This window comes from Onychostoma macrolepis, chromosome 21 (assembly GCF_012432095.1).
Source record: "Onychostoma macrolepis isolate SWU-2019 chromosome 21, ASM1243209v1, whole genome shotgun sequence".
NCBI lineage: Eukaryota > Metazoa > Chordata > Actinopteri > Cypriniformes > Cyprinidae > Onychostoma > Onychostoma macrolepis.
In genome coordinates this window covers 31,585,465-31,598,426 of record NC_081175.1, presented here as the reverse complement: position 1 = coordinate 31,598,426, position 12,962 = coordinate 31,585,465, and the positions used below count along the sequence as shown (strand labels likewise).

Sequence of the window (12,962 nt, the reverse complement as noted above, 5' to 3'; positions counted from 1 at the left end):
TCTATAATCCATCCTGTAATTTATATGCGATCACTGATCTGTAAACATTCATCTGTGACTGCAGAAACTCAGTCTGTGAATCTGTGTAATGCAGTACTTTATGACATGAAAAAACAGCAGTAAATGTAACGGTGAATCTAAAATGAGACGACACAATAAAGTTACATAATGAACAAAGACCTCCACATGGACTTTCATTTCAAGAGTCTGTCTCTTGTGGTTTGTGTCTCATTTATTGGCTCTGTTTATTTTTCACAGTGCTGTTGGTTTTTACTCATCTCTGGTACTCATATCAGATGGCGGTTTTCAGTATGTTTTTTTTCCCTTTCTACAGATTTGTATCTGTACTCACACAGTAAGTAAAGTCCTGATCAAGCAGCTCTGTTTCAAGCAGCAGATTTGTAATTAAATGTGAATAAATGTTTCTAATAAATAAGTAAAGCTGGTAAAGAATGTAACATTGATTGCTATATTATCCTCTGTTTGTATCTTGACTGATATTTATCTATTCGCTCTTATTTCACTGCAGCTGACAACAAGGAATATAGAAACAAACAATGATTACAATATTACAAACCTTCAACACAGAATTGACGGCTATTAAAACATTTCTGATAAAATAACAAATAATCCAGATGTCAGTGTGAAGATGTTTGGCTATAAAGCTCTTCAGTAAAGTACATGTTTCTCACCGGTGAGAAGAAGAGAGATGTAGAACGATCCAGAAATATACAGCGTTTAGTCACAGAAATGAAGGTCTACAGAATCCTGGAGTAATTATAGAATCATAATTTAGCTTAATTTGTGTTCTGAAGACATTTTTGGGTGAACTATCCCTTTAACTTATTCATCAGTGAGTGAAAACAATGAACAAATTGAACAAAATCTTAAATTTGTCCTGTAAACAAGTTATTCAATACTAAGCTTTTCAAAAGAATTTAGTTTAACTGTATAAGCTTTATAAGTATGAGTTGCTTTGCTTTTTTCTGAACTGGTGTAATAACTTTTCATCTTTTATCATCTGCTGCCTGTGTTGTTACTGTTGTCATATTGTGTGTGATTTTAATTTAAAAACCCTAGACTCTAGAATATATGAAAGTTTCACTTTTTGAAATAAGTTACAAAAAAAAGAGAACTTTTTCACGATATTCTATTTTTTTGAGATGCACCTGTATATATTATCTAAAATATATTCTTATATGAAGTAAAAACATACATGAAAGTTATTAGATATAATAAGATATTACACATATTGACAGTATACAGGTGTTCAGGTTGAAGTCAGGGCTCTGAGTCTGTGGCCAGTCAAGTTTCTGCAAACACAAGCACTTCACTTGCTCTATGCTACTATCTTTAATACATTTTTGTAATCTGTAATAAAGTTCAATGTCAAGGGAAGAAAGTGCCAGAAACCGACAGACGTTTAAAACTATAACTATACTATAAAACTATAAACATTAATCATAAAATAAACAACTAACAAAATGAAAGAGACTGTCCTCCTCCGAAAAACGACCCCATAGGTCGTTTGTGCAAGCAGCGTATTACGACCTATTATTACGTTTTTAAATCTAGCGCCCTCTAGCAGCCTTAGAAATTACGACAGTCTCGTTTGTCTGGTGTGTCGTCATCAAATGACCTTTGACTGTCGTTACCATCGTTACTAATTAAAAAAGGAGGAGTGACCCAACAATTCGCCGTGCGTCGTTGTCCAGGTATGTTCATTATTTTATTTTATGGTTTGTTTTTTAAGGTACCGCTCTGATTGTCTGCAATTAATGTGTAAGCAAGTGCAGTTTGACGTTTTCTTTACAAATCAGTTGTGAATGCCTCTGAACTAATGTAATCACAGTGCTGTTAAATGCCCAGTGGCCACAACACTTTTTACCATAGTAACTGTCGTTTTACTGTGGTATTTGTAGTTAAAACACAGTAAACACAATACTTACCATGGTTTTACCACAGTAGCTTTGGATAAAATAGTCTGCTATGTAAATTTAACAATGTTTTTACTGCACACTATTTGAAAAGCACAACACTAACCATGATTTTACTATAATTACTGTGTTTATTGTGTACTCTTTGTAGTTAAAGCACAGTAACACAACATTTACCATGTTTTTACCACAGTAACGTAGTTTTAATGTGGTATTTGTAACTTAGTTAATCACATAACTTGCCATGCCTTTAATACTTTTATGTAAAAAAAAATGTAATTCAATATTTTTTTGACGTGCAGTTTCTTCAGATCACATACATCTCCATCTCCTACAACCTTTAGTGTCCAGCAGCTGTTTAACAGCTCTCTCTCTCTCTCTCTCTCTCTCTCTGTCAGCTTTTCCTTGCCTATTTTTCTGAACTGTTTTATTCATAATTAATTTACACATTTTTGCTCTCTTTCTTCCTTTCTCTTTTTCATCATGGCATATTTTCAAAGCTCAGAACCGAATTTTGATCGGTTATGTCAAAAAGCTTCTAATATTATCAGGTAACTTGTACTGGAAGCTCAGAGCTGAACCTGAAGAAGCTGCCAGGGAGGCTAAAGTCCTTCAAAGGTTCAACATTTTCTGTTTTCTTTGTTTCAGCTAAAAAGGAAGACCAAAGGAAGGCCTGTCGAACTCTTGTGTTGTTTGTGGAGAGGGATGAATTTGGCCATCTTGTGTGTTTATGGAGAAGACCAAAAGCTGCAAAGGCAAACATTTCCAATGGTACGTCTGTGCTGGTCTTAACCCTTTGACCGAACTGTACTGCAGTTACATTTTGCACAGCATTTGATGTTTCTTAAACTTTGGTTTTCATATCCCACGGCCCCATCAGGAAGAGCCCTCAACAAAGTCTTACGCTGTCCGTGTTGATTTTTATTGAACACATCTGTCTAAGCAAGAGTCTGGAAATGCTAGTTTAACTTGTCACGTGACAAATCAGATCTTCAATTAATTTGGCCAAATCAGATCACTATATATACTATAATGAGAACTGCTGTATTTTAGCATCCACACCAACAAATGATAAAGTTCAGTTTATTATTATACACGCTGCAGTTAAGTTGTTGTCTGCCACTTTAAATGCTCAAGCTCTTTAAAGTCAGGTGAATTCTGATTGGCTGTTTTTATTGTTAATCAGCTGGAAAATTAAATGTTAAATGTCTTTTTAAATGTTAAAAAAATGAAAATCGATTCTGATGATGTTGTTACTCTGTCATTAAATGTTAAATAACTGCGGTATAGACTCATGTTTAAAATAATTCATATTAATATAGCTTGATACAGCTTTTTCTTAAAAAAAAAACCTTTTTCCTCGCATTTCGTTAAACTTAAACACACAATTCTGCCTTTCTTTGCCTATTTCTCTTCATCTTAGTCCTTTACTCCGTCACTCACTCACACATTCTTTTTGCTCTGTTGTAAGGTAAAAACAGAGAGTTCGCATGATGGCCTTTTTCAGTTTTGTCAACTGGACGGCAGCTAGCGAGGGTCAGCGAGTTCTTGTCATGATGAGCCCTCGCCAGGTAAGGTTTGTAGAAAATTGTAATCAACATTTATTCATCAAATCCTCTGACCGGAATCTTTTGGTGAATGAACTTAAATATATCTGTCTTAATTTATATGTTTAACCAACAGCATTAATTAAACATGGGGTCAATAGATATTTTCTTGTTTTACAGCCAAAATGGAAGACCAAAAACACAAAGAAAATCAATCACAGCAAGCCAGTCAAACCAGTCCTGTTGGGAATGAACATGGTCTTCTTGTGCCCAAACAGAGAAGACAGAACTGAAAATTTGCACATTTCCATTGGTATGTATGTATTCAAGAAATACAGTTAAATGTAGTACAGCATTTGATGTTGATCTCTCAAAGGACTCTTCAAGTCAGCAGTTATTATTTTTCACATACACATCTTTTTTCATAGCTCCTAGAATGAGCAAATCAGCTGTGCATCATCTCTGGAATTTGGGAAGGAAATGACCGAATATGGTGAGTACTGACACCTGCACCTATTCACCAACACTATTTCTCTGGAGTTATCATTGACTTATTGTTTTGTCTGTTTGTTTGAAGGAGGATGAAGCCAGTTGATGAAGATATCAATTCAGTGACCACCAAGTGAAGCACTGCTGCCTGAACCCATCAGATATCTGCTGTGAAGACTGCATTCACGAACAGATCTACTGCGACAGCTCAGATGTTACGGCCCATAAAAGAAACTTACCAACTGAACAACTGCAAGATAGTGGTAGCCCATACCTCCAACAACATTCAACAGGAATCAATGGAAAGTCCAGTGCAACAATTATAAATAATATTATATATTGTTTATTGATTTACAGCACCCTAAATGATTTTGTTCCTCCAGGACATCTACACCAGGTGGTTTGTGAAGAAAGCACGGAGGACCATCAGACTCCAGCCACCCCAACCATGGACTGCTTTCACCGTTACCATCAACAGCACCCGCACCAGCAGACTGCGAGACAAGTTCTTTCCACAAGCAATCAGACTGAACTGAACTCGTACCAGTAACACCACACACACCCCACCAACCTCTTATGCACTGCACTCCATCACTTACACTGACTGGACTCAGACTCACTATTATTCTGCACCCTGACAATCTGTTTGCACTAATTCATACCGTACTGCACTGCAAAGGTATATGTGTACCGTGATTATTGTGTTTTATTATAGTTTTAATTTCGTGCTCTCTGTATAGTATAATATTTACCATATGTTGTTCTCTACATGTATTGTAGCTTTATATATAGCTTTAACTACATATGTTGAATATATATTCAATATGTTTCATCCATAACGTCATGCTGCAGTTTGCACAGAAGACTTTCACCACCTGTACCTTCATGGTATTGTGACAATAAAGTGATTTGATTTGAATTGGTCACATTTCTTTTGTTCGTCAGTACTGTAATGTGATGGATAACAACTGCAGATTGTTCATGAAATTGAAGAAGAAGTTTATGATAGGGACATGGACAAGCAAGCAAGAGGAAGAAAACCAGGAGAGCTCTGATGATGAGAAGGAAACTGAATGTGATTCTATGATGCTCAAGACATTTCACCATGCATGCATTTGGGTGGCTTCATCTGATTATCTGATTAATATAATATGGTTTTAAATAACTATTTTTTTATTTCTCTTGAATATGATTTGTCTTTATATGCTATTTTAGCTGTTTTTATGCTGTATCCTCCAGTAAAGTATTGCACATGGTGTTGGATAATAAAGTATGGTGAATATTCTGTATTAAGGATGGTGTTTGGTACATACACCATTTAATTTTGTAAACAATACATATAATTACCATGATTGTTTGAATTAAGACATTATCATTAGGTCATATTAATGACTCTGTTACATTAGGGGAAGGCTGAAAGATGCATTAGAAGAGACTTCATGGACTAAATTGCTACAAGCACTTCATGCATACCTGAGGATGATTTACCAGGGAAAGATCAACATGAATAGTATAATGAAGATGAGCATGTACATTACTGACGTCCAACACTTGAGTAGGACAAAAATGCTATTTTTTTGACAAGACTTTTAAAAATTCAAGGTCTTTTATGCTGTGATTCTTGGCAATGCACGAATTGTATGACTTTGCACATAAACTACACACTGTCTGTCTGTACCTTGTCTTACTGAATGACACATTGGCGTAATACTGTAATAGTACAATGAAGTGTCACAATATGTATTGGTTGTTTAATTTGGTGTCTTTGTTTACTGTCAGCACTGTATTCTTGTTCTTGATCTAATTAAATAAATGGAGCCCGTTCCAAATGGCGATTTTTGGGGTCCATTCTTATTCTAACTTGCCACAACTTACATAATGGCAAGTTGTTGAAAAGACAATCTAAAATAAATTTTCAGACATAAATGCAACTCAGCACAGTTTGTTGTCCATGATGAGAATAGATCTGTGTATGTTTTGCAGCCCTTCAATCCCCAGGGGCCCAGCAGAGACCCCTGGAAGAGCAAAAAATGTAACATTTTCAAATGGCTCTAAATCAAAGTCTGATTATAGTATCAAACAGAAAATTGGCAAGACAACTACTTGTGCTATGTTTACTAAATAATGTTGGACACAGTTTTCAAACATATACGGAAAGGTGGTATAAAGGTGTTTAAAAAAGTGCTCTTAGTAAAATACCAAATTTCAGCCTGTCTCTTAAATATGTCATAGATGTTTGCACAGTGAACATGTTTAGATATACCTTTGCTCAAAAAAGATTGCATTTTCACCCAATTCATTATTAAACATTTTAAACTACATTACCCATAAGCCTCTGCCATTCTATCCATTGAACGCAAAAATACCTATTTGTAGTTCAATGTAGTTATGCTTAGGGTTAGGGTTACGATATCGATAAAGAGGTGATTTCTCACGAAATAGCAACACTTAATTGTTAACTGAAGGTATTACTGACGCATTAATAACAGCAAAACGTACTTTGTAACATTAAGCGTTTTTTAATTTGGGTTAAAAGATAATCCAATCACAGTGAGTTCTGCGAGCGCCAAGAGAAGTTCAAAGCCAATGGCAACCCAGTTGAGCAGAGGCGTCACACTTACTTGTCCATATATGGTCATCTTCCGGGTTCTTGTGGTGAATGGACCGATAACAAGATAAAGATTTATTTGTCTCCACTCAGTATAAAACTGCAACAACAGATTGCATCGTGTGGTTAACCTAATTCAGCAATAGATTTGTTGATTACAGTGATTTTTTATTAATTATTCTTTTTTAAACAAGGGTGTAATGGTTTCCATTGTGTGGCATGCGTTATGGTTGCGGGTCGTGACGTCAGTAATTAGCGCCGTGTTATGCACGTATATAAGCGTCACATACCGGTAGCTCAGGTATGCGACTCCCCTCTGGGATGCAGCTGTTCCTCCTGGCTGGGTTGTTTGTCTGCTGTGGCGTGCTTCAGCTCTACTTTCCATCCTTCTCCCCGTGTGGCTTCGTTGGCCTACAAGCGAGCTTCATACCAGCGCGTGTCTGCTTTCTTTGTCTTTCAGTTTCCTGGCATGTATTCTTCTCTTTATCTCTGCTTGGTACGTATGTTGCCGTTGATTTTGTTGGTCATGTGGTAGTGTTTCAGTATTTGGCAAAGTGAATGACTTTTAGCCTGATTTTAGTGCACGCAAATGCGGATGCATGATGATTCCCGCCAAATGGAACGTTTGAATGTTTTGACTACGTTCCGAGTCCCGCAACGACTTGCTGGTAAGTGGAGAATGTTTGATCGTCTTAAGTTTGGGTGAATGGTGTATTATGGTATTTTATTTTGTTAACTGGGTGTTTGTATACATTTTAGGAGTGCGGCTTTTCTGCCGCGACTGTGCCGCTGCTTTGTTCCCACGTGGAATGCTCTGTCGAGCGTTGGTTTTCATCTGACCGCCTTGAGTCTGGAGTGTTACATTGTCCATCGAGGCCTCTGGGTGGCGGTGTGGTTGAGCCTTGCAGGGCATTTGTTTGTTTAATTTGGTTTATATATTGATATTTGATTTTATTTATGTTTTTCTAAGTTGTTAATCGGTTTTTCCCTTTTGGTAATCTATTCTTTTTTTTTTGTTGTGCTTGAAATATTGTTTGCTGTGGCTGATTTTTCAACTGGTTTTGTAACCTTATGTCAAGTAATTTTGGTTTGTTGATTTAATTTGAGGTGGATGTTGATTGTTTTAGTTTAATTTGAATTTTTCCTGTGCTATAGTCTACTTAATTGTTTGGTTGTAACGTCCAATTTTATTGATTACTAATTTATTTTTTTTCCTTTTGCGTGTGTTTTCCCAGGAGCTGCAGGTTTACTCGGGACGAGTGTGTGGCTAGCCTCTTTTGTGGTGGTGTTTCTCACGGATTGCAGTGCTTTGCCGTGTGCACGGGGTTGTGCGTGTGTACGAATAGGAATTGATCTTTGGCCTAGTCTATCCCGAAGTAAGACTGCAGCCCTGTGGGTTGTCTGTGTGTGCTCCAGCTTGAGGGCAAGCGCTGTTTTTTTTTTTTTTTATTAGATTTATTTGTCTTAAAATAAAATTTTGTACGGAAGCCTGTGTCTCCCATTACTAGTAACTGCCTTGGGTGGGGAACCTGTGTTGCCTTGGGGAATAATTCCTTGGGTGAAACTCCCGAGGTGGCGTAGTCGGTATTTTGGTTGGGTTAATTATAGTCAGAGTGGGTCGCTACAATTGTATACATCGGTTACACTAACATTAATTAATATACAATATTTAAACTCAAAGGTTTGCCTATACTTTCATTTGCTTACAAAGAAACTACAACTATCATAATTATTCAAACAACATCAATTTTGCTTCTGTAACATTTACAGTGTATTTAGTGTATTAAAGATATATAATTAATTACCTGTATTTCCTGGAAATGGACCCTGCAATCTTGCCAGTCTTAGATGTGCCAGTTGAACAATAGGAATATTAATAATAAAATTATGAATCACACACTTTGTAGTCATTTCTCAGTGTTTATTGATATGTCAAACGTTTCCAAGACAAACATAGTGCCCAGAACAGCATTCTCTCTAGTGTCACTAAGAAAAAAAATAGTTGATTTATGAAAATGTATCTGCAAAGACGTCATCAATTATAGTGAAATATAACAACTTATATCATCGACTGATTGATAAAGTAATTAACGGGTACATGGAAACAAACATGTAACTAAAAAGTATGCAATAGAAGACCCCTTTTAAAAAAATCTGTCTCATATTCAAAAAGAAAAAGAGTTTGTTTACAGAAAAACGTTATAAGATGACAAATATTTTACAAACTGGAAGTTTTGAGCCTCCAATTGAAAAGATGTTATTTTTTTCCCCTTTAATGAACAAATAGGCTAAAAATGTATCTCCTGTAATCATTGTTTCTTCTATTGTGACTATATGCAAGACAAATTAAAATGGTTGATAATTATAATTTAATTATAAAAGTCATAGTAATAGCGACAGAAGTGCTCACAGTAGAGATGGGAGTGTTGACTGAAGAGGAGAAATTAATACACGTAGACACGCTAAGACTGGAAGCTGGTAGTAAAGGACTGAGAGCAGATGTGAGAGCAGAGAGACAGAGACGTGGAAGCTTTTGAAAGAGCTGATATTGTGGAGAGCTGAAGGAGTAGTATGTGAGAAATCCTGCAACACAGAAAGAAAGAGAATTTATCACATGATGAACAATTAAAATATTGACAACAACAAATGGCAGACAACAGCACAACTATAGAGCGTGCTTATAATAAATATAATGTTATTGTCTGTTGGTGTGGATGCTAAATGGTTCTCATTATAGTTATTGTTCTTGGTGTGAACAGCTTTAAGTGATCCGATTTGGCCAAATTAATTGAAGATCTGATTTGTCACGTGACAAGTTAAACTAGCAAAAGTTTAAGAAACATCAAATGCTGTGCAAAATGTAACTGCAGTACAGCTCTGTCAAAGGGTTAAGACCAGCACAGACGTACCATTGGAAATGTTTGTCTTTGCAGCTTTTGGTCTTCTCCATAAACACACAAGATGGCCAGATTCATCCCTGTCCACAAACAACACAAGAGTTCGACAGGCCTTCCTTTGGTCTTCCTTTTTAGCTGAAACAAAGAAAACAGAAAATGTTGAACCTTTGAAGGACTTTAGCCTCCCTGGCAGCTTCTTCAGGTTCAGCTCTGAGCTTCCAGTACAAGTTACCTGATAATATTAGCAGCTTTTTGACATAACCGATCAAAATTCGGTTCTGAGCTTTGAAAATATGCCATGATGAAAAAGAGAAAGGAAGAAAGAGAGCAAAAATGTGTAAATTAATTATGAATAAAACAGTTCAGAAAAATAGGCAAGGAAAAGCTGACAGAGAGAGAGAGAGAGAGAGAGAGAGAGAGAGCTGTTAAACAGCTGCTGGACACTAAAGGTTGTAGGAGATGGAGATGTATGTGATCTGAAGAAACTGCAAGACAAAAAAATATTGAATTACATTTTTTTTTTTACATAAAAGTATTAAAGGCATGGCAAGTTATGTGATTAACTAAGTTACAAATACCACATTAAAACTACGTTACTGTGGTAAAAACATGGTAAATGTTGTGTTTTTGTGCTTTAACTACAAATAGTACACAGTAAAAACACAGTTACTGAGGTAAAACAAGGTAAGTTGTGGATACCGTGTTTTAACTACAAATACCACATTAAAACTATGTTACTGTGGTAAAAACATGGTAAATGTTGTGTTACTGTGCTTTAACTACAAATAGTAACATTACACAGTAAAAACACAGTTTTCAAAGTATGTTAAGTGTTGTGTACTGTGCTTTAACTACAAAGAGTACACAATAAACACAGTAATTATAGTAAAATCATGGTTAGTGTTGTGCTTTTCAAATAGTGTGCAGTAAAAACATTGTTAAATTTACATAGCAGACTATTTTATCCAAAGCTACTGTGGTAAAACCATGGTAAGTATTGTGTTTACTGTGTTTTAACTACAAATACCACAGTAAAACGACAGTTACTATGGTAAAAAGTGTTGTGGCCACTGGGCATTTAACAGCACTGTGATTACATTAGTTCAGAGGCATTCACAACTGATTTGTAAAGAAAACGTCAAACTGCACTTGCTTACACATTAATTGCAGACAATCAGAGCGGTACCTTAAAAAACAAACCATAAAATAAAATAATGAACATACCTGGACAACGACGCACGGCGAATTGTTGGGTCACTCCTCCTTTTTTAATTAGTAACGATGGTAACGACAGTCAAAGGTCATTTGATGACGACACACCAGACAAACGAGACTGTCGTAATTTCTAAGGCTGCTAGAGGGCGCTAGATTTAAAAACGTAATAATAGGTCGTAATACGCTGCTTGCACAAACGACCTATGGGGTCGTTTTTCGGAGGAGGACAGTCTCTTTCATTTTTTTTTTTTTTTTTTTTTTTTTGCATTTCAAACCATTACAATATTTGAAACTTAACAAGGGGCATACGGACATCATCACATGTAGATATAAGGGCTACACAAAGCATCATAATAAAACATATAGAAATTGAAAAAACTTTTACAAATACCTTACAACATTTTCAAGAATGTTAAAAGTTTTAGAAGCCTTTGAATTCAAAGGTTTGGACACATTCTTAAAAGAAGTGAAAAAAGATTTTACATCAGAAGAAAACATTCTAAAGTTAGGTTTACAATGAATAGTTCTGGCTTTATGAAGGTGAAATTTACCCAGAAGACAAAGCAGTAATACAGTATGTTCAAGATTGCTGTTTTTAGAATGAAAATCTGACAGGAAAATGATAGATTCTGTCATTTCTAACATTTTGTTACAACAAAGAGAAATTAACACGATAACTTCTGACCAAAAAGACTTGGAGAATGGGCAATGATAAAACAGATGTAGAATAGATTCTTCATCAGTATTACAAAATGAACACAATGAAGATATATTCTCAGAAAACCTGCTTAAGAATAAATTAGAAGGGTAGTATCTGTGAACAATTTTGAAATGTAGTTCTTTAATTTTACATGGAATAAAAAATCTGTGAGGAAGGGACCATAAGTTATTCAAATCAGAGTTCGGATAACAGATCCTCCATTTAGATAGTGCTTTAGAGGGGCATCCTGGAGTTGAAGAAAGGGCATTCCTGATAAAGACGTTATTGCATTTTTTATCTAATACATAAACTCCATTAAATGCAAGTGTAGGAAAATGGTTGATTACAGAGCCATAACATAAATGTGCTTTAAACAAGGTTTTTAAACTGATAGGAATACTTTTACTCACTTTATTATAATCTCTCAGTGAGATTGTTGCACCTTTTAAAGACACAAAATCAGGAAAAGAAAGAAGGTCTCCCTGAGCACTAAGTAAATCAGAGACAAAAAAAATATTTTGATTCACCCATTCAATGAAAAAAAGTGATTTGTTACCAGACAATATATTTTCATTGTTCCAAATAATACATGTGTGTGGCGAGAAATTGTGTTTAAAAGCAATCTTCCAGGATTCTAGGGCTTGTTTATGGAAATTTGAGAGTTTAATAGGTAATTTACTACATTTAAAGTTACAGGACAATAAAAATTTAAGGCCACCACAACGTTTGAAGATTAGATTAGGGATCCAAAACCAGGGTAACTCATTATTAGATAAACAATTCTTAATCCAGTTAATTTTGAAAGTCTGGCTAATGGTTTTAAAATCTAACGCGTTAAGGCCACCCTCCTTATAATTTCTAACTATAGAATTCCTTTGAACACATTCTGTCTTATTTTTCCAAATAAAGCGGAACAGCAGAGAGTTAATAGATTTGATAGTTTTTTGATCAACATAAAGGGAAAAAGCAGGATAAACTAAACGTGATATGCCCTCAGCTTTAGTCAGCAGGACTCTCCCATAAATAGTCAAGTCTCTCTGCAGCCAGCAACAGAATATTTTTTTTATATTATCTAGCCTTGGCTGAAAATTGTGATGGAGACGGTCTGAATCTGATCTATAGATATCAACCCCTAGATATTTAACATGACATTTAACTTTAATACCATCAACAGAATTTTTATTTGAATCATGTACATATAAAATTTCACTTTTGTTGGAATTTACTACTAATCCTGAAGCTTTGGAGAAAAGACTAAATTTATTTAAAGCAGCAGAAACTTGTGAATCATTTTTAAGAAAAAGACAAGTATCGTCAGCTAACTGACTTATGATCAATGTATTCCCTCCAATATTTATACCTTCAATATTGGAGTGCTTTATATGCAAACTTAATAGCTCAGCGGCCAACAGAAAAGAAAAGGAGAGATAGGGCATCCCTGGCGAATACCTCGCCCACACAAAACGGGGAAGTGCCAGAAGCTAAGGAAACACAACTGTTAATACCGTTATATAGAGTACAATTGCGTTAATAAAGGATCTACCAAAACCAAACTTAGAAAGGGCTTCA

General features: G+C 35.5%; 3 long non-coding RNA genes across 4 annotated transcripts; 2 read left to right on the top strand and 1 right to left on the bottom strand.

Annotated features, from left to right (window-relative positions):
* The first annotated feature begins 1,617 nt into the window (after nucleotides 1-1,617).
* Nucleotides 1,618-4,892, top strand: LOC131529020 (uncharacterized). 2 transcript variants are annotated; one of them, XR_009267977.1, is made up of 6 exons: nucleotides 1,618-1,715; nucleotides 2,586-2,708; nucleotides 3,409-3,513; nucleotides 3,665-3,797; nucleotides 3,913-3,977; nucleotides 4,062-4,892. It is a non-coding gene; the product is annotated as an uncharacterized LOC131529020 (long non-coding RNA). The 2 variants fall into 2 exon arrangements; XR_009267976.1 differs by having other exon boundaries at nucleotides 1,650-1,715; nucleotides 3,409-3,508.
* A 1,900-nt stretch (nucleotides 4,893-6,792) lies between these two features.
* LOC131529253 (uncharacterized) lies at nucleotides 6,793-7,985 on the top strand. The gene is made up of 3 exons (XR_009268035.1): nucleotides 6,793-7,077; nucleotides 7,162-7,249; nucleotides 7,341-7,985. It is a non-coding gene; the product is annotated as an uncharacterized LOC131529253 (long non-coding RNA).
* A 521-nt stretch (nucleotides 7,986-8,506) lies between these two features.
* LOC131529240 (uncharacterized) lies at nucleotides 8,507-10,804 on the bottom strand. The gene is made up of 3 exons (XR_009268031.1): nucleotides 10,703-10,804; nucleotides 9,491-9,613; nucleotides 8,507-9,164 (listed from the first exon to the last, which is right to left on the bottom strand). It is a non-coding gene; the product is annotated as an uncharacterized LOC131529240 (long non-coding RNA).
* Between the last annotated feature and the right edge of the window lie 2,158 nt (nucleotides 10,805-12,962).